This window comes from Sinohyriopsis cumingii, chromosome 15 (genome assembly GCF_028554795.1).
Source record: "Sinohyriopsis cumingii isolate HCF-2022 chromosome 15, ASM2855479v2, whole genome shotgun sequence".
In the NCBI taxonomy this organism is placed as follows: Eukaryota; Metazoa; Mollusca; class Bivalvia; order Unionida; family Unionidae; genus Sinohyriopsis; species Sinohyriopsis cumingii.
In genome coordinates, this window is record NC_142975.1 from 104,624,827 (window position 1) to 104,646,830 (window position 22,004).

Below are 22,004 nucleotides of genomic sequence, written 5' to 3' on the forward strand. Positions count from 1 at the left end.
ATGAAATGAAATTAATACTAAAATGATAGTGCTATTTAACAGTCTACACCATAACCCAATATGGAAAACCAGTTTGTATTTCTTTTGTGTTTCTATGGATTAAATTGCAAACATCTGATCAAATTTAGGCAAGAGACTGAAATTTTGGACAAGTGAAATTGTAGGTGAAACTCATTTTCTAAACCCACTTGTTCTGGACTTGACTGAAAGAAGAATCTGATAAATTTGTCAATGCTTTCATGAGTCTGCATTGGTAAGTTTTTCTGTAATCTACCAGGTATATATTTTTTCCTTCAGCTGCACACTGTTGTCATCCATTTGATTTTATGACTTAAAGCTATTCTGCCTACACAGCAAGTCTCTGAATGATGGAAAATTCTGTATACTTATATACTGTATACTTATACTATAATTTGTGATCAGGCAAACAAGGCTGTGTTCTGTTTTGTAAATAGAAATGGCTACAAAGTAACAGACACAAACCAAATGAGTACACACGTTCCATATCCGACTACCAATTTGCTGGCATGTGTGGCATACATGTGGAAAGATAATGTTTGTTGTTAATGTATGCAATAATTATCAGTTTTTCTGTGCACACATTGTTCACACTAATCAGATTTTTTTAAGAGCTGTTTTTACTGTATGCATAATTCAATTACAGGTTTCAATTAATGGGCCACACTGAGGGCCATACCATCAGCCCACATGGCATTATGGTCAGGTGACTTGAAAAGCATAATCAACCATTACAATATGAATATGGTTGTATAGATTATTTTTACAGATTTACTGCAAGTAATTATGACCCATGTTAGGCATAATTTTTATATATAATTACAGATCAAAACAATATACATATTTGTTTGCAACTGATAACACATTTCATGACAAATATAAAGCTTTTACATATATTTTATATTATTTGATTGAACAATGTTTCTTTTAGTTGATTTAAATCTTGTAGACATGTTCTTCCAGTTATATATGGTCAACTTTAGAAACAATAAACAAATTGAAACTTTTAACCGAAGCTTATTACATAGCTAAAACAACTAGTAAATTCCTTAACCAGTTACTCATAATACGTTTAAAAGTTTCAGTTAATCACAGTCAAAAGCACCACTTATAAAGGGTGTGAACTGTTAATACTTACAGCATAATCAAAGCTTCTGGTTTCCAAAATCTATTAAAACTTTCATGTTACAGTTGCTGACACAAAGATATTTCCAGCTTGCTTTGCATGAGGTCTAGGCATACATTCCACCTCTAATTATTTTGTTACATTTTCAGCACGTAATGAACCAATAAGTAGGAATTATCAGGATCATTCCAAAACAAAGTTAAAACTTGTGTGCGACAACTGTCAGAAAGACAAAGATACAAAATTCCTAAACTGTCAAAGGTAGAAAACAGGGTCACATTTTCCCCAAGTTTTGGAACCAGTTACCATTAATTCTCAGACCATCAACAGTTATCCAGTTAACTGCTACAGTTATGCTTATTACAGTTGTCTCGAATAAAATGAGAACTCACATTCAGTTATGTGCGTGTGTGTATAATTTTATAAACCAAAAAAGGTAATGTGAAAAATTAATAAAAATCACTGGTGTAGATATATCAATGGCAATGTCTGGAGTGAGGAAACATAATTAAACAATCATAGTAGATAATACATAATATGCACATCATACTGGGGAAAAAACACTAAAACACCAGTTGGCAGTAAGATGTCAAACAATTATAAATACAGGGTTGGACATCTTACTAGGACCAACAATATTCAGAATAGGCAGCCCCCACCCCCTCAAGCCAGAATGGCCTGATTTGTAATCCCCCCTATTCAACATTTATAATTCTTGAAAAAAAATACTGACATATAGGACAACAAACATGTACCCACTCAAGATTAGTTACTCCGAAAGTTATTAAAACTTATCAGTCCACTGTGCAAGCAAATGTCTGTATAACAAATTGTTACTTTAATAGTATTGATATAACAAGCTGACTGCTCTGGTAGCCTACGTGGTAAGAGCGTCCAAAGAGTCAAAAATCTCCTTGGTGTCAAAAGTGGGGTTCAGACTGAGTAATAAACAAGCTTTGGTATCAAAACTGGGGATCAAATTAATAATGTCGAGATCTCTGAAGCGCAAATAAGGGTAAATGGAAAACGCTTTGTGTGTGTTTGTCTCTCTCTCTCTCTCTCTCTCTCTCTATATATATATATAATCACAGTTGTGTAGTAAAATTGGGCTGAATTATCCCTTCGAGTTCGGCCGCAGTGTATTTCAAGTCGGGCCGAATGGTCCAATTTTCGGGCCAACTCGGCCCGATTTGTTCTGGGCCGAATTGTCTATAAACCCATTATCGGACCAAAATAGAAATGCTCATTTAATCACCAGAAAGTTGAAACTTATGTTGTTTTGCAGACGTGTTCGAACATTCGGCCAAATACGTATCCCACCAGGAAGAAAATTGATATCTTAATAAAGTGTAAATAATCGGAACATCGCTCTCATTTCCGTTTCCATTCAATTGACCTAGAACATAATTATTTTTACTAACAGTAACAGTTATACATTCTATACTTTTGTTTCTAAGTACTGGACTTTCCACTGTGTGACAATCAGTACAAATCATAAGTTAATCTAAAATACCTTCAAAGATGAGGGTCTCTCTAAACACAGTAATGGACAGTAATTGGCTGCAATGCAGAGTAATGGACAGTAATGAGCTGTAATGGACAGTAATAGACAGTAATGGAGAGTAATGGGCTGTCATTGACAGTAATGGACAGTAATGGGGACAAAAATAGAATATTGCAAAAGAATTATAGTAATGTACATTACATATTATAATTTTTATTGTACGGACTTAGATACATAAATCATAAATAACAAATGTGGTTGTGATATTGTTTTATTAGTGCAAATAATATGCTTTAATTAAAATAATGCCAAAACTTGAACAAATCTCTCTCTCTCTCTCTCTCTCTATTCTTTACTAAGACTGTCCATCTTTTTTATTTTGTTCTAATCCGAATCCGCTCAGCTCTCATCCTTTTTCTCTGGTGAGGTTTTTTTCTTCCCTCCTGAAGGTGTCTTTGGTATAGTGATTTTACCATTTGTCGACCTTACTATTTGTACCCTTGTCTTTGAGAAACTTTCTAAATATTGCTTTTCGTTCAGTTTCTGTTTCTTGACACCGCACGTCAATATAAACCTTGTGATGCATATAATTGGATGCCCGCTTGAAATTGCCGCTTCCAATCAATTATCTTTCGGCGTCTTTATACTGGTAACTGATAACTGTAGTTCGTCTATCAGATCGGATATATTTCTGTGCTTCCAGTTGGTTCCTGATATTATTCGCAGACTCTGCATTATTATTTGTCCAGTGGGCGTCAACATTCTTTACCCTCGCAGGATAGTTTACATGATGTTTCAGTATTGGAAGCATGCATTTTTCGAAGTATGGCTGGAAACACGACGCTTTTTCCGAAATGATATCTGTTGCATGTTTATTCTTGCTTCTAATACTACAGAATTATCGGCCTGTGCAATTCATTCGTCACCGAAAAGGGTGTTTAGGATTGAGACGGCGTTGAAAAGACAGTATCCGTCCCCAGTTGTTATTAATGGTATTCCTTTCTCAGCATGGTACCGGAACAAGATGTCAACAGAAATGCATCTACTGGTAGACTGGAGTGTTCAGCATAGTCGCAAGAACAGTACCTTTCAGCAGTCAACAAAGCCTCCCGCTCAGCTGAAGCTTTGAGTTTTTCAAGTCCAATCTTAGCAGCCTGTTGTAATGAGAAAAAGAAAAATATAACATTATAAACACTTATAATTTTGTTGAATATCTATTTCAAACATAGGTTTTCTACCACGAATTTCTTGAAACGATATGTATTAAAAGATCAAAATGAAATTTAATAAATGTACCAATAAATATGAAATAGTTCATGTCAACCAGATATCTAATATACTGGTAATTTTATCATTTTCAAACAGTAGATATATTGATTAAAATGAAATAATCCAACATATACTCTGCAATAATAAATACAAGACATGTACACATATGAAATAATCCAACATATACTCTGCAATAATAAATACAAGACATGTACACATATAACTATATTTAAGTAAACACATAGTCTAAAAATCAAATTTCAGTAAGTCTCAGTATCTTTACAGATTCCTAAAATTACAGATCATTACAATCAAAAATATATATATCCTGAAAAGTTGCAAGAAATTGAAATTGAGGTTATATAATTACAAGTCTAATAATAGGACAATTATAAATGTTTGGAAGAAACTTATCGAATAGCCTAGAAAATAAACAATTAAATCCTTATAAAATAATTCATTACTTTCTGAAGTCATGTGATACCCATCAAGTAATCACATTTGCCTCCTAGCGAACAACACTGACGACAGATGTATCCCTCATCAATGGAAGACCAGGTCTTAAAGTCTTTGCTTGTTATCACTTTGCACGTAGAGTGGAACCAAGAATCACATACCTGAATCAAAATATGTAGATGTAAACTGCCGGCAGTCACAAACTTAAATGGGTAAACTATTAACGTTTATATGTATGTAAAATAATAATAATAATAATAATAATAATAACTTTATTTTATGATGCTAATACAATTAGTTCTAGGAAGGTGGTGGGTGTATCTAATTTAATTATATCAGATGGTTTAAGATTTGACATAAACATAAAAAATGTAATTTGTGATGTGGGCTCTTAAAAAAATCGAGTATGTTGAAAATAATATACATAATATAGATATACAGAAAGAATAAATGAGAAGATAGATAATCTTTTCATGTAATATTTCCAGGGAATAATTTTGGGAGTTTAAATATAATACTATATGAGAAAGATAAAATATGATTTATTTAACGGCCTGATTAAAAACAACAATTCAACAGTAAGTCTAGGGACATTATTTTAAAAAAGCTTGAGTCATTACAACATGGATGATTTGCCAAAAAAATACAGAAACAGCATAATACATACAGTAAAATACCTAATATGCTTATCATGTATCATCTGACAATAAAGTTACCGTGATGTATGAATACCATTACGAGAGAGAACATGTATTATCGAGGTAATGGAATTCATCACCCAAAATGTTATTATGACATTCAGTACATTTTCTTCTTTTAAACTGATTTTACTACATTACATTGACCATTTTCAAGATACATACCGGTATACAATGAGCAACAAATGACATCAAATTGGTCAAATTTTCTTATCAAAGACTCAGTTATAAGACAGAAAGATAGAATGCTAATTTAAAGACTAAAACTCATCATTTTGCGATCATTGACATACAAAAATCAATCCGATAATAAAGCTAATGATAAAATGCAATTAACATTGAAAAACATCTACTTTACCAAATTTAAATGAATTTAAGAAATGTACTGTTATTAATTATTTTTTACATGTGATGTTGTTAACATTACATAAACAGTACATATATACGCTTGGGAACATATTATTTATAATTCTAATCGCTTCTTTCATCTTTCCTTTTCACATTTGAAAGCACATTATTGAAGCACTCTGTTTATTATAAATGGCAACAACTGATACATTTTATTGGCAATTATTAATTTTATGTAGATATTGTTTAATGTTAAACAAAGATAACAGGAGGTTTGCATATTCAAATGAATGATTGTACAGAGAGGTCAAAGAATTTGCAGAGATGATATAATAATAATGATATATATTACAGATCATTAAATGGAAACTAAACACTATATAAGCAATTCAAAAGATGACATACCTCACATAAAAGACAGCCCGACTCACAAGCTTTCTTTCAGTCACCGCAAGAAACTGTTTCTTGCTCTTTCCTTTTACCATTCTGATAATATCCAAGATATCACAAACGTACACAAAATTGAAAATTGCAACCTTCTTAAATAAGGAATATATGTCTATTGGATATTATTATTATTTGATAACATAGATTAGTATATACCTAGTACTAATATTAGTACCCTTACTCGTACCTCGTGGACAGGGTACTAACATGAGCATATACGTGTTAATGGAGCAAGCCGGGTGTGATTCACACCCGGCGTTCCTTTAGCCTAATAATAAAACTTTAAACATATTCCTTGCATGTAATCCAATAAATTGAGTAGTCCTCTTATTTAATACCGGAAGTATCGAAAATCATTGTAGAAATAGTTGTAAAATCTCGTTTACCTTTTTTAGCCGATATTTTCGTTTAGATCGTCCACCATATTATTTCAAATAATGATTACTTCCGTTCTCAGCCTCGTTTGTTTGTGTGCCATATAAGGACATTGGCGCCTTTTTTGGAAATGTAAACAAATCGTAGTAAAATTTTGGCGCCGTTTGGGTCAGAAATTCTGCGCATTAAAAGTAAATACGGTTTACCGGCAACTTTGAAATTCCACCAAGAAGCGATTATTCGCACTTAATTGATAATTGTATAGCGTAGAAAATCCAAAATATGGTCTGGCAAGACTTACGTAGAAAAGGGGTCACGGCGAGAGTCTCGCGTTATCTGTCATGGCGGACAGGATAAGGTTAGAGTAACCATGCCAATTTATTTTATCGCGTAAGGGCTTAATAAATTCAAAATAAGCCAAATTTCTTCCACAATATGATTATACTTATGTATTTGATTTCTACACTGTTTGTTTTTCTGACTTTAGTGACGAATTTTTTTGCTCCATTACATGATATGGGATCAGTTCGTAGCCTCAACCACAACAAATCAAGTTGAGGCTACGACATCGTAGCTAGTATATACCGTTCACAAGTGCCAACATATATATTTTGTTTTGTCATACATAGTTGATTCCCCCAGAAGATCACATGTGTGTATACAGAGCAAATGGAGTGGACATAAGTTTTTCAACTTACCAGTTTTACTCTATTATAAGCATAATTAATGAAAACACATGCTTATAGTCTCGAAAAAAGTCAGGACAGCTGACATACATAGAATTAAATGAGAGGGATGAAAGAATGATTAAGTAAGATGGGTAGCTATTCATGTGGTGTGGAATGTTAAATTGTAAATAACAATCGTGATGGAACAAAAATAATAATCAATTTCTGCATATAAATCTTATAAAACTAATTCCAGTAATTTACTCCATTCCTGTAATTTCTCTTACATTATAGTATTTTCGTATCCATTACTGTCCATTACAGCCCATTACTCTCCATTACCCTACACTACTGTACATTACTGTGTTTAGCGAGACCGCAAAGATGACTTGCTGTGAAGTTCTTGTCATAGGTTCACCGGCATTTATTTGAGAGGCTGGAACACTAAACACTCCAAGACAACCCAATGCATCCAAAGACGCTCCAAGAACACTTTAATTGTTTATAAAATACCTACTTTAAATTTCAACAACAAAATGTGAGGTCAAGAGTTGCCAAGGGAAATAACTCCCATTTTGACGCAGAGTGTTTGGGTCGAGTAACGTGAATATGTATCAACCTTTATCAATAAGTAGCATTACCACAGGTGAGCAAGACATTGCGACCCCCAAGACATTTCAACTCCAGCTATGGGACAATTCGACCCCAATTCATGCGTTTTTAAAACAACAGCACACTGCTAAATTATAATTTCCACTAATCACGCGATTATTCATTGATGTCTGCAATTAAAAAAGTAGCTACGATGTCGTAGCTCAACTTGATTTGTTGTGGTTGTCCACGAGGTAGAAGTAAGGGTACTAATATCAGTACTATTAAAGAAGATACCACCACATAGGCCCGGCACTAAGAAAAGGCGAACAAGGCAAGCACCTTGGGCCCCGTGCTAACTCGCAATGCAATTTGTTTTGTTTGGGAGTCCCGCGCTCATCTCTTGCTGCCTTGGGCTCCACACATCTTAAGGTCGCGCCTGCCACCACATCGCTAAGTCGCCAAAAAAATAAAAAAAAATATGTCCACAGTTAATTATAATTAAAGTCACTTTTATTAAGTTAATAAATGACGCTAATTCGACTGAAAAGAAATCAAATTTACCACACACTGTAAATTTCTATTTTTGTTTAAAAAAAAAGCCGATTAAAAAAAAACAACAAATAATTACCTCACAGCAAAATGTCATTACCACTAATTACACGTCCTTTTCATTGATGCCAGTAGTTAGGTATGCGGAGAACTCGCCCCATGGAGAACTTACCCCAGCTTATCTGGAGAAGTCGCCCCAGAGTGGTTGGAGAAGCCGCCCAAATTGGTTGGAGAAGTCATCCCAAAACTTGTCACCCAAATTACCTTTTTATAGCAGAATTAAGTCATCTTTTACGTGATTCATATTTAGATTTATATATATATATATACGCAATCACAAAAGATATATTAACTGGTAATCATAAAAAGCAATATCATAGCAATATTTCTAAGGATGAAATTAAGCTTTTATATAATCTAATGAATGACTACAGTATAGTGATTAAAAAGGATGATAAGTCAAACAATGATTATGTTAAAGAAGTTGAACGTCAATTAGAAATTAAATAAAACATTTCAACATACATTAATGAGACCACTCAAAATAATAATTCCGTAATTGAGGAATTTGATACTTTCCCTCTTAACTTACGTACACCTCAGTTCTACATATTACCCAAAAGTCATAAAAGTCCTAACCATAATTTACCTTTAAATTATCTAGGATGACTCATTATATCAAGTTGTAATTCATACACTTAAAACATATCAAAATGTATTGATAGTGTTTTACAACCTTTAATGAAATCACTTCCTTCATACATTAAAGATACAACTACTTGCATTAAAAAGTGGAAGTCTATTCCACAGCTATCTGATAATTTCAATTCTGGTATCATTAGATGTAACATCGCTATATGCCAACATTCAACATTCCGCATGCAGATGGTATTGAAGCTTGTAAATATTTTCTTGGTAACCATTCTAATAATAGCACAATATCTAGTGAAGATATTTGTAAAATAATAAAACTTATCTTGGAAAATAATTATTTTCAATTTAATAATTTTAAATAACATACAATTAATGGGTACGTCAATGTGTATTAATATGAGTAGTGAATAGGGACACCCTAGGGACTAGGGGACTTCCATGTTAAATTAGTGAGTTGTACGCTGGGGACTATGTAAAATTTAACATTAGAGAAAAAAGTTTGTACCCTAGGGACAATGGAAATTAGCATTGGGGAATAGTTCGTGGGACTGTCTAGGGACAATGGGAATTTAACATGGGGAAAAGATCGTGGGACTGTCTAGGGACAAGGGGAAATTTAACATGGGAATAAATCGTGGGACTGTCTAGGGACAAGGGGAATTTAACATGGGATTTTTTTTTTTAAAAAGAAGAAAAAAAGGGGTAGGCAATGAAAGTCAAGATCTTTTTCGAGAGATAGGAGTGGCCCTGAAAAGGTATATTAAAACATAAAGGGCACCGCATTGGTCTTCTTCCTGTCCTTAGGCTGCGCCTGACTGCAGGACCGTAAATGAGTTCTCTTTTGAGGCATCCTTGACGCTCCACATATATTCTTCGCATCCACAGGCTGGTGTCTGTCCTGTGGATAACTGCCCAGTTTGATCGGACATACATTGGTATGTCTGTCCGGAACATCATGGATGATACAAGCGTGGAAGATTGTACGTCGGTCCACATGTTGAGGCGCCGAGTAACAGGGGAAGGAATGCAGTGAACTGCACTTATTTTTAGGGAGAGGAAGGATTGAAACGGTTTGAGTTCGTTGACCAATCCAAACACGCGTTACAAAATTCAGTCAGCCCACGTCCAATCCGAAGAGAGCAGTCTGTGACCCCACGTAGTCTATACAGATTCGCTAGCGCCTGTGCACAGTCAACCTATGCGACAGTTTTTCAACATGACGGAAACTCAGAAAACGATAAATTGGGGTGCACCGACGGTGGAGACTACCTAAGGGAACCCGGACTTACTTTCAGTAGGGGTGAATTGGGATTTTGTGGATTTTTTTACCTCGCAAGAATTTGTTCCGGAACCTTCGTCACCTTCATTACCGCACGTGGAGAATTTTAGACAGAGACAGAAAGAAGAATTGGAGAAATTTATACAAAAGCAAAAGGAAGCGGAACAAGCTTTTCTCCTACAGCAACAGCAGCAAGAAGAAGAGGTAAGAAAAAAAAAACAACAACAACAACAAGAAGCAGCAGCAAAGAAACAAGGGTGTCAAAATCAGACGGTCACGGTAGTGTTAGACATTTGAGCGGAGTTAAGAAATCTGAAACAAATGTATCAGACTTCTTTATTACGACCGAAGAGAATACGACCTTCCCGAGCTAAACACTCCAACCCTGTGACTAAGCCTACCGTACCACCCTTAGTGATTTCAACCAAATCATCATCATCATCATCATCATCATCATCATCATCATCAACAGTATGCAGTCCAGAAGTAGGCCTTGGCGGTGGCAAAGGCTTAAGGCAGTTAAAGTTGATTGCTTAAATTCATCCCTACACCAATAAAAGGCCCTTTTCAGGGCCACCCACGTCTATCGAAAAGAGATAGGCTTTCAACTGCCAATAACTAAAAAAAAAACCATTTTACCCCTATAGTACGTGTCTGTATATGAGTGCGTGAGTGTAGGTTCTTATTTTAAAATCAAAACCCAAAGACACTTACCTTTTTATACCTAATTTATTCTTTTATAAATATTTACAATCCAATTCACAATTCACAACAGAGCACTTTAAAAAGTTCATAAACTTCTTCTGTCTCATTTTTCACTCTCTCTGTTTTTTTAATTTCTTCACCGTCACAGTCTTTTCATCCTCTTCCTCCTCACTTTCTTCCCTTCTTCTTTTCTTCTCCTATTTGTTTTTCTTCACCTGTCTGTTTTCTTCCTCTTCTTCTTCCTCTTCCTCTGACTCTGAAGATTCCCTCTCTTCTGGCTCCTCTTGTTTCTTTTTGGGGCAATCCGGAGACCAATGTCCTTTTTCTTGACAATAATAACAGGTATCTTGACTTTTGTCTTTTCTAGCCCCTTCTTTTCTTTATTGACGGTCTGGACACTCTGAAGACCAATGCCCTTTCTTCTGACAGATATAGCAAGTATCTTGACTTTTATCTCGAAAGGAAGGTGAGTAGTCCCTCGGCTGGTCTGAAGAGAATTTTCGGATGACCCCTCGCAACACTCTGATGAAACGTTCGATCTCGGTAGTCTCTTCCATCGTTGTGCTCGGTTTGAGAGTGAAATGAATAGTGAAAGGACAAGACACATACCCTTTTATATACGCTGCTCTGCCATGACTATAAATTAGTAAATGGTGTTTAAACTTTAGTAATTTGACGTTTTGCTTTCAAGATGAAACGATCCAATTTATTTGAGAAGAAAGAAGAAAGTAAGAGGCAGAAACGTGATCTATCGCCTCGTACCAGGGCTGAAATCTTGGGACAAATTCATGCCAGTGATTTTGAAGAGGACATGAGTGAACCAGAATCCAAACCCTCTAAACAAAGTTCACCACCCTTAATCAACCCTGAAAAGTACTATTCCATTCGAGAGACGGAAAAGCATCCCTCTAGAAAATTTAGAACCACGGCTTACAAATACACGGTGAAGTTTAAAAATTTCAAGTCAGAACTACAGTTAGAGAAAGCAGAAGGGTTCATCACCGAGATGTGGGATTCTTTGCTCACCACACTCAAGCGACAATGTCAACCCAAAGAAGACGATCGTTTGAGACTTTCCATACAAGACGACGGTTTGAAATCCCCTGTTTGGATCGAGTTTAGCAGCCCTACAGAATTGACCGCTTCCAAAGTCATGGACAAAATTCAACACATGCAACAATCCAATGACCAGTTTGACATCACCGATGGAAAAGCCACCCTGGACATGACCCACGTCTCTCCTCCTCAAGGGACTGGACGCAAAAAGATGTTATTGGTGGACGAGCTTCGCAGCACCAAAACAAGTCTCGTCCGAGTTAACAACCCTCAAGACCAGATGTGTTTAGCCAGGGCTATCGTGGTGGGACGAATCTATGCCAACACAAACGACACGGTAGAATGGAAAAGAGCCTGGGAGAACATTCGAAAATCGGACCGAGCCAAACAGCGAAACGAAGCAGAACTCCTGTTGCAACAAGCCGACTTGCCCAAAGACACACCCTGTGGCATTCCTGAGATGCAAAGATTGCAAGATATCCTAGCTCCACGCTACACCTTGAAAGTGTACCCTGAAGAAGTGCGCCGGCCTCTGTTGTTTCGAGGCCAAGACTTTAAAGATGGAAAATACATTCACCTCTATCATCACGATGACCATTTCGATACCATTACCAGTATCACCTCATTCCTGGGATACAGTTATTATTGTGAGAAATGTGACCGTGGTTATAATAATCGAGAGCAACACAAACATTGCGGATCGAAATGCTCAGGTTGTTTGGCCTCTCCATTCTGTCTGAGCGAAGGGCAAGAAACAGTGCATTGTCCAGCTTGTCTGCGCACGTTTGTCAGCCCTGCCTGTTACCAACAACATTTGAAGACGCAAGGTTCACAGAAGAAATGTGCTTGTCAACTGCTGAGATTGTGCCCTACGTGTGGACAAGGTCTATGTACCAACAGTACCAAGGCACACGTATGTCGAGGAAAGAAAAAATGTCACATTTGTCACCGAATCGTGGACTTGGAACACCGAGCGTCCTAAAGTCACTTTGAACGGAGCCAAAGTCATTTTCATGCAAGTGGGACAAGTGCAGTTTAAAGATTCGATGAGCTACTTAACCATGCCTTTGAGTCGAATGCCTAAAACATTTGGAATGACAGAAACGGCTAAAGGGTACTTTCTACACTTTTTCAATACGAAAGCCAATCAGCACGCCGTTCTACCCCATTTGCCTGAGGCTCACTATTACGACCCAGACAACATGCGTACCGAACAACGAGAAGCTTTCTACGCTTGGTACCAGGCTCATGCCTCTGACCCTTTCAACTTTCAGGAAGAAATGCTAAAGTATTGTCGTTCCGACGTGGGCATTTTACGGCGATGCTGTGGAAAATTTCGAGAACTGTTCATGGAACACGGAGGGGTCGATCCTTTGAAAGAAGTTTGCACCATTGCCAAAGCGTGTTCCTTAGTGTACCGACAACGATTCATGCCTGAAAACACCGTGGCTGTCATTAGTCCTCAAACGACCAACTATGTCAAACGTCAATACTCGGTCAAAGCCCTACGCTGGTTACATTACTTGTGCGACAAGGAAGACAAATGGATTCAGCATACCCGCAACGGAGAGGGCGAAAAGACCATCGGAATGCATTCGGTCGATGGCTGGGACTTAGAAAACCCCAAGATCGTGTACGAGTTTAACGGTTGCTTATTTCACGGATGTCCCGTCTGTTACCCTGACCGTGGCACTAAAAATCAGTTTTTACAACGAACCATGGAAGACTTGTACCAGGCCACTTGTCAGCGACGCCTAAAGTCAGAGCAGGAAGGATACCAAGTGGTGGAAATGTGGGAACACGAATACGATGACCGTTTGAAAACCGATCCCGAGTTTAAACACCTCGTGGAAAGTTGCTAGTTCATGGACCCCCTGAACCCGAGGAATAGTTTGTACGGAGGAAGAACCAATGCCACCTGTTTGCTGTACCAAGCTGACGAAGAGAAAGGAGAAGAAATCAAATACTTGGACGTGTGTTCGCTGTATCCCTACGTGTGCAAATATTGTTGTTTTCCTGCAGGGCACCCACAATTGTTCACCGAACACATCGACCTGAAAAACATTCGACAATACGAAGGCTTGATCAAGTGCAAAGTTTTGCCTCCCACGAACCTATACCAACCCGTCTTACCTCACCATTGCCAAGGCAAACTGATGTTTCCTTTGTGCCGTACTTGCGCTGAAACGTGCAACCAAGATCAACCTTGTCATCACACCCAGGAAGAACGGACCTTGACGGGGACGTGGGTCAGCGTAGAATTGTTCAAAGCTCTGGACATGGGATACCAACTGTTAGAAGTGTACGAAATTTGTCACTTTCCCAAGACACAACAATACCACAAGGGTGACCCCACTCAGAAAGGCATTTTCGCAGACTACGTAGATGCCTTTTTGAAACTGAAGCAAGAAGCCAGTGGCTATCCGTCCTGGTGTCACACTCCCGAAGACCAAATACAATTCAAAGAGAAATACTGGGCACAAGAAGGCATTACTTTAGATCACATCGAGAAAAACGAAGGCAGGCGATCGTTTGTCAAAGTGATGTTAAATTGTTTGTGGGGTAAAATGGCACAACGACCGTGTTTACCCAAGACGGAATATTTGACCGAACCTTCCCGCTGATGATTCACGACAAAACCAAATTCATGAAACACGTGGACGTCGTTCGCGAGAATTTGATCTTGGTCAATTACGAAGAAGATCTGGACTTTGTACAAGACGACCCCTTTGGAAATGTCATCATTGCGGCTTACGTGACAGCTCATGCTCGCTTAAAATTGTACGAAGCTTTAGAACTGTTTGGGGAACGTGTCCTGTACTTTGACACGGACAGTTGCATTTACATCAGTCACCCGAGTCAACATCACCCTGACATCGAAGGAGACCGTTTAGGAGCCTGGACAGACGAGCACCCCGACGACAAGATTCTAAGTTTCGTCAGTGGTGGTCCTAAAAATTACGGCTACGAATACCGGGACAAAAAAGGAGAAGTGCACACGAAGTGTAAAGTGAAAGGACTGACTCTGAATTATCGTACCAGTCGAGTGGTGAACTTTGGGGTATTGAAAGAAGCCTTGCAGTCTAGAGAAGATGAACACTTTAAAGTGACCACCTATCAGCCCAACAAGATTGTACGTTTACCGACTCACCACATCGTCAGTCGACCCTTGGAAAAAGTCTATCAAATCGTGTACCAGAAGCGAGTGCGACTTCCCATCCACTTTACTTTGCCGTATGGACATGTCGGTATAAAACATTGGTTGTAAGAGGATAGCCACCCACCAGAAGGATGTCTTCGCCACAGCAAGAATCGAGTGAGAAATCCAGTGAGAACTCCAAGTTCAAACCCTACCATTTTCTGGTTTTCTTGCCTGACTATTGTGATTGTGCTCGTCGATTGGACACGTTTCGAAAATGGCCTACGGATAGGAAAGGTTTACCTACTTCGCATGTTTTAGCTCGAACAGGATTTGTCTACTTGGGACCTGAGACTGGATTGGGATACGAAGTACAGTGTTTCAGTTGTGGCCCGAAGTTACGAATGGATCTATGTATGTATAAAGATTCAGCTATTCTGGAACATATTCGATGGTCTCCGCACTGCCCTTACCTTTCTATGGCCTTTCCACCCATTACACTACGGTACAATTATGGCGGCACCTTAGAGACGGTACCTTCAAAAACTAAACATAAAAAAGGAACGATGTACAAGCTGGAGACTGCATTGCGACTAGTATATAAAGGGGCTATGGTCAAGATGGTTAGTTCATTGTGACTACCAAGACCAAGCGAACAAGATGAATACATTCAGACAAACACAAAACAAGTTCAGACAGGCACAATTCAACTTTGGGGCCTCTGAAGTGGAATGCGATTGTGAGCCTTTTGATGGGAACGATGCTGTACGTTGTGACCTTAGCGATGCCGTAAAGCATCATGGGAACTATAGTGTCACTACCCCTATCATGGAAAGTGATGCTGTGCGTGTCAAACCTGAGGGATGCGAAAGCGATGCCGCTCGTCCTCTTGGACACTTTACTGGGTTTCGTTTTAAATGTGGATGTCCACCTTCACGTCTACCCCCCTACGGATGTCATCCAGCCCTGAGCAAACTTCTGTCCATGTCACCCAACCCTCATCGAAACGAACCTGTGAAAGACGAATATTCGTTTCCTGTGCGTTTGTCGGAATACTGCGACTTTGAAAATCGTCTTCAATCGTTCAAAGGAAAATGGCCTAAGTATCTGGGAGGACCGACCCCCGAAGAATTAGCCAGAGCCGGATTTGCTACTTTGGCGAAGGGGATAAAGTCAAGTGCTTCCGTTGCGGTGTGTCACTTCACCACTGCGAACCACAAGATTCGGCCTACCTAGAACATGTTCTTTGGTCACCGAATTGTCATTACTTACCCTTAGTGGGACCGAGACATTGAAGTAACTTACCATGTCGTTGAAGAAGAAACCAGATTGGCTAGGAGTCAAATTTAGGATATCACCGAGACCAGTATTTAAACTTCATTTCAAAAACGATATTGAATCATTACCTAAAGAATTGCAAGAGAAGATTTACAAGGAAGTTTGGCAGGGACTTGCCAGAGTGAAATCTCAATGGGTAACTGTAGAACTTTTATGCCGAGAAATTCACAAGAGGAAAGTGAAAAAAATTAATCAATGTGTTAGATTTCTCTTGGTCAAGTGTGCATTCATCCTATTATATCACTCTAGACCGTTTACATCAAAAGAGTTCAGTGAGATTCCTGGACGTTACCCTGAATGGCAGTGGTCAGAAATTACTTACTATGCGGATTACTTTTGCTCTAGGAGAAGATTGTGAATGTACGGACTGACCTATTCATGGATACTTTACAAGAGAACATTCGTGCTTTGCCAGTGGAGTTGAGAGAACGCATTTACCGAGAACTGGTCAAAATACAAGTCAAACGTAAAGAACAATTGCATCCGTTACGTCACCAAATGTTTAACCACTGGTACCTGAATGGTATAAGAGAACGGATTCGTCAGAAATTTTTTCAATGGTCAGATCTTGTTCAATACTTCCAGGCCACCGATGATCCACGTGTTGATCATTTTGGTTACTTCGAGATTCACCTAGTACAACACATTGAGGAAGACAAGTTAAAGGATTGCCAACATATTTTACGTGGAATCTACTTAGAGGAAGAGGAAACTTCTAAACAAACTCTGAAGTGTAGGTTACATATGCAAGGTTTAGATTCCCAACTGGAGAACGAAGATCTCTGGGTAGAAAGTACGTGTATTGTTTCCGAAACAAAGAGAGTATAAAAACAGGCTGCCATGCCAAGACTTTTATCACATGTAATTGAACAGATTCCGTGGAAGGAACTCAATGACCATATTTAAACCGTGGATCATTACCATCGTTATTGCAAGAACTGTATCCATTCAATTTGGGTCGAAAAGTGGTGTGTGTCTTAGTGACTTGTTTTCTGGGATTTCGTTTAACAGCCGATTCCTTGTGGACTCTTTACGATCAGTACTTACCACCCAAATGGCCTTAAATGGTCACGAAAGACTCCTTTTGCTCAAAGCCTTGCGTTTTCATCTGGATACTTCTCGACCTCTACAAAAAAAAACATTCGTCAACTTTTAGCTACCCAAGACGTGTATGACGATGTGTGTGTAGCTTGTGACTTACACCCCCATTGGACAGATGTCCGTGCCCAGAAAGAATGGGATTTTGAGGCTTGGACCCAAGAAGTGGAAAAGTATGCACGAGAGTTGTTCAAGGAAAAAAGTCACTTTTCAACTTGTGTTAGTGACAGTGCCAGAAGAAGAAGAATCCGTCACCCAGGACAGGACTGTCGTGGACATGCCTGAAAGACCCTTTCGGGAAGACACTTGTGTGACCTTGCCCCCTATAGAACTGGTCAGAACCTTACACAAAACATGTTGTACAGACACTTGTTTTTATTCCACGTTGATCGTTTTTATGTGCCTTTTATCGTTGTACTTAAGCCTTTGGCTTTTATGTATTTTTGTCTTTCGTGTTCATGTTTGAAACATTCAATAAACGTGTCCTGAAAAAAGTATATAAACTCTTGTCTTGTTTGTTTTCGTTTCACAAGTGACATTCCTAACACTATGGCTACTTCTGCTGTCTCTGCTCCCTCTTCCTCTACGGTCAAAGTCATCGACGAACACTTAGATCGTGCCAGTTGGGAGGCTTTGTATCTTCGCCATCCCTTTAACATGCTCACTGCTGGACCTAGCGGTTCAGGCAAAACCGAATTCGTCAAACGTTTGATCGAACATAAACATCATTTGATCGATCGTCCACCTTAACGCATGATGTGGTGTTACAAAGAGTGGCAATCGGCGTGCAGTCTCTTGCGAGAAAGTCAAGGCGATTCCATCGTGTTTGTGGAAGACATTCCTAAAGAAGACGACGGAATCGTCTCTGACTCCCGTCAAACCCATTTGGTCATTTTCGACGACATGTTAGGAGAAGACGAAGAAGAAATTAAATTGTGGTTCACGCGCAAAGGGCATCACCGTAATGCCAGTGTCGTTTACATCACTCAAAATTTGTTTCAACAAAGTAAAGCCCATCGCACCATCAGTCTCAATGCGCATTACGTGGTCTTGTTTAAAAGCCCTAGAGATAAATCGCAAGTGCAAGTCTTAGCCAAACAGTTAGGAACGCCTTGGCTGACTCAGGCGTACGACGATGCCACTCAAACTCCACACCCCTATTTACTTGTCGATTTGAAACCTACGACCCCCGATGATTTGCAATTTCGTACCCACTTGTTTCACCACTGGTGCCAAGACGGAGGGCCTGTCCTGTACACGTCTCCGTCCTCGACTTCATTTCACTCCCCATAAAAAAATCTATAAAAACCTCAGACCCTTTTTCGTCTGTCTCACTCTCAGTGCGAACATGACGTCCCTTCAGTCGCATCTTCCCATCAAATTGATTCGTGCCTTGTATGGCATCAGTCGAGAAAAAAATCCACAAATACGGGATCGTGTCTTAGAAGCTAGTCTCAAAGAAGTCTTACGATGGTTCGCGGTGACAGCACCTCAATTACTGCAAAGGATCATTCAGATTCCTCATCAAACCAAACGCTCTTTTGATCGAAACAAAGTTGCTTTGACCCAACTGGCCGATCCCCGCATCGACATTCAGACCAAAAAACAAATCATTTTGAAACCTGGAGAGAGCGGTACTCTAGGAGGGGTCATCATTCGCTCTCTCTTAAGATGGGATCCTAATGCTCCCAAAGTTCTCCCCAAGAAAAAAGAAGTCAAACGACGCTCCAAGAAGAAGAAAAAGAGTCACCGTGTCAAGACCAGGTCGCCACGGAGACCCGTGTCTCCAAGAACTTCTCCAGTGGCGGGACGCTCCTCTTTCCAGTCACCACCCCGGAAAAAGAAAAGCCCCCAGAAAAAGAAGCAGAGAAAAAGTCCCCAGAAAAAGAAAAGCCCACAGAAAACTAGTCGCAAGAGAGGCACTTTGGCCAGGACGCAACCGTACACTCGCAAACCACGGTCTGCCACGGCAGTGAATGCGTCTCCGCGTCTCCGGTGGCCTCAGGTTCAGTCACTTCTCCGTTGATGACACCAAGAACTGAAAAGTACTTGGAGACGTTGATCACACCAAGAACTTCACCGTTGATGACCCCAAGGACTTCCCCAGTGGCAGGACCCTCCAATTTAGCGGCAGTGGCCGCGGCTCACAAAGTACCTTCTCCCAAAATCAAAGTCCAAGAGAGATCGAGCATGTTACAAGGTTTACTGGATTTGTCCAAGCAAGAACTGGCTCGATTTAGTCCGTTTCTTACCCCTACACGACGTGTCATGCCTGTCCTCAAGTTGATACGCCGTAAAGATAATCAGTGGCGACGCGTTCCAGTATAAAAAAGGCCTGCGACCAAGTAGGGGTATCAGTGAACTCCCAAAAGATGTCACCTCCAAGAAGTCAAAAAAGAAAGAGACAAAGGCAGACTCGACATCCGACAAAACGCTTAGCCAAGCATCGACGTTACCCTAAGAAAAGACACAGTCGTTCCAAGAAAAAGAGGCGTCAATAAATGGAGGATTCCTTGGCGATTTTGGGAAAAACATTGTCACCTTTATGACAAAGCGATAGTCCCCCCAAAAAAAGATAAAAGGGCGTGTGTTAAGTCATGGACGTTAGTGTCTGTTTGGTGAATGTCCCGGAACCCACAAGCAAAGATGTCACACTCCGGAAAACATTCCTCTTCTAAATCCCAAGGAAAGAAAAGGAAAGGACTGCCTCCACCTTTAGTCAAACATGGGGACATGTTATCTGTCCTGTCCAAAGCTTTTCCACCCCTGCGAAAAAAACTCATTCAATCGGCCTCCAAAGAGGTCATCGATACCGTGTGGAATGTTGTTTGAACGTGTTGAAAGGCACGATCCCTTTGTCCAAACACCAGAAACAATGTTTAGGCAAACATCGTCACGTTCTGCGCCAAATGGTTCAAAAGAAAATTCCCCTTCGCCAAAAGAAGAAGATGTTGGTCCAACGTGGAGGAATTTTACCCCTCTGGTTAGACCCATTGCTGAAAGGAGTCTTGGGAACCATGTTGGGAGGACTGATGGGAGCAAGATAAAAAGGCCCTCTGAAGTCCCAAGATCTCAGAATCGACCCCTGACATACCATGGAAGGACGAAAACTAGCTTTAGTGCCTTACAAACGATGGATGGAATACCATCGTTGGCAAGAACGACACACCCGGCATTTACCTCCCAATCCCAATTTGACTGAGATGTCCCAGTTACAACACGAATTGCAGTCCTTGATGAATCGCCAAAATTTGTCGGAAACAGAAAAATCGCAAAAGTACCGTCAACTCTTGCAACGACTGCAACTCTTTCACCAAAAAGCTTTAGACGAAACAGCTCTTCCCACTCTGAAATATTTTAAAACCTTGATGAAAAGTCCATCCCCCACACCATCACCACCACCACCACTACTACCATCCTCAAGGGTCACCAGAGATGCTACCCCACGAAGGCCTGAGGAAGAAGAGATGCGAGAAGTGTTTCAAACACCGTCAGCAGCTCCCCTTTCTAGTAATATTGTAGCATCCTTGTTGAGCCCGTCCCCCACACCCCAACGAGAAGGAATGAAAGCTTGGGTTAAAAAGATGATGTCCACTCCTCCTTCGACAGAAATGAAAAAGAAAGAAGGGAAACCAGAAGTGAAAAAAGAAAAGAAGACCAAAGCCATTCCATTGCCACCTCCACCACCACTACCTTCGACTTCTACTCCCGTAGCCCATCGGACACGTAAATCCGTTTCCAAACCACCCTTTCGTCCCACCCAAAGTAGCATCCTCGAAGAGTGGGTGCCTTATTAACAAACCCAAAAAATGGAGAACGTGTTAGCCAGCATTTACTACGATCCCTCCCATCCTGCAGGTTACGCAGGAGTCCAAAAATGTTATCGTGCTGCCAAAACGCGACTGAAAACTCTCCGTTTACCTCAAGTGCAACGATGGTTACAAGAACAAGCTACTTACACTTTACACAAACCCATTCGACGCAAGTTTTCCAGAAGTCGCACCCGAGTGGAAGGCATCGATCATCAATGGCAAGCCGATTTAGCCGATGTCTCTCATTTAGCCAGCTACAATCGCGGCTACAAATATTTGTTTTGTGTCATCGACGTCTTTTCGAAATTTGCCTGGGTCGTGCCCTTGACTTCCAAACCGAGCAGCGAGTTAGTGCGAGCCCTGCAACGAGTGTTGAAACAAAGCGGTCGTCACTCTCTTCGATGGCAAACGGACAAAGGTACCGAATTTCTGAACCAAGCTTTCCAGAAAGAATTAAAGAAACATGCCATTCATTTTTTTCCACCGAGAATCCTGAAACCAAAGCCAGCATCGTGTAACGTTTTCAACGCACTTTGAAAGAACGCATGTGGAAATATTTTACGCATCATCACACTCTGAAGTACATCGACATCTTACCGCACCTGGTGCAAGCGTACAACCAATCTTACCATCGAAGCATTGGACGTGCCCCGCAAGAGGTGACTCCCGAGAACGAAGTGTTGGTGTCTGATCGTCTGTTTGGTACGTCCCCGACGAGGGCTGTCCCCAAGAAAAGTGGAGTGCTGGCCGTAGGAGATTGCGTACGCATTGGCAAAACCAAACGCTCTTTCGACAAAGGTTACTTACCTAACTGGACCACCGAATTGTTTCGTGTCACTAGAGGAGTGCATGGCCGTCATCCTACCGTTTG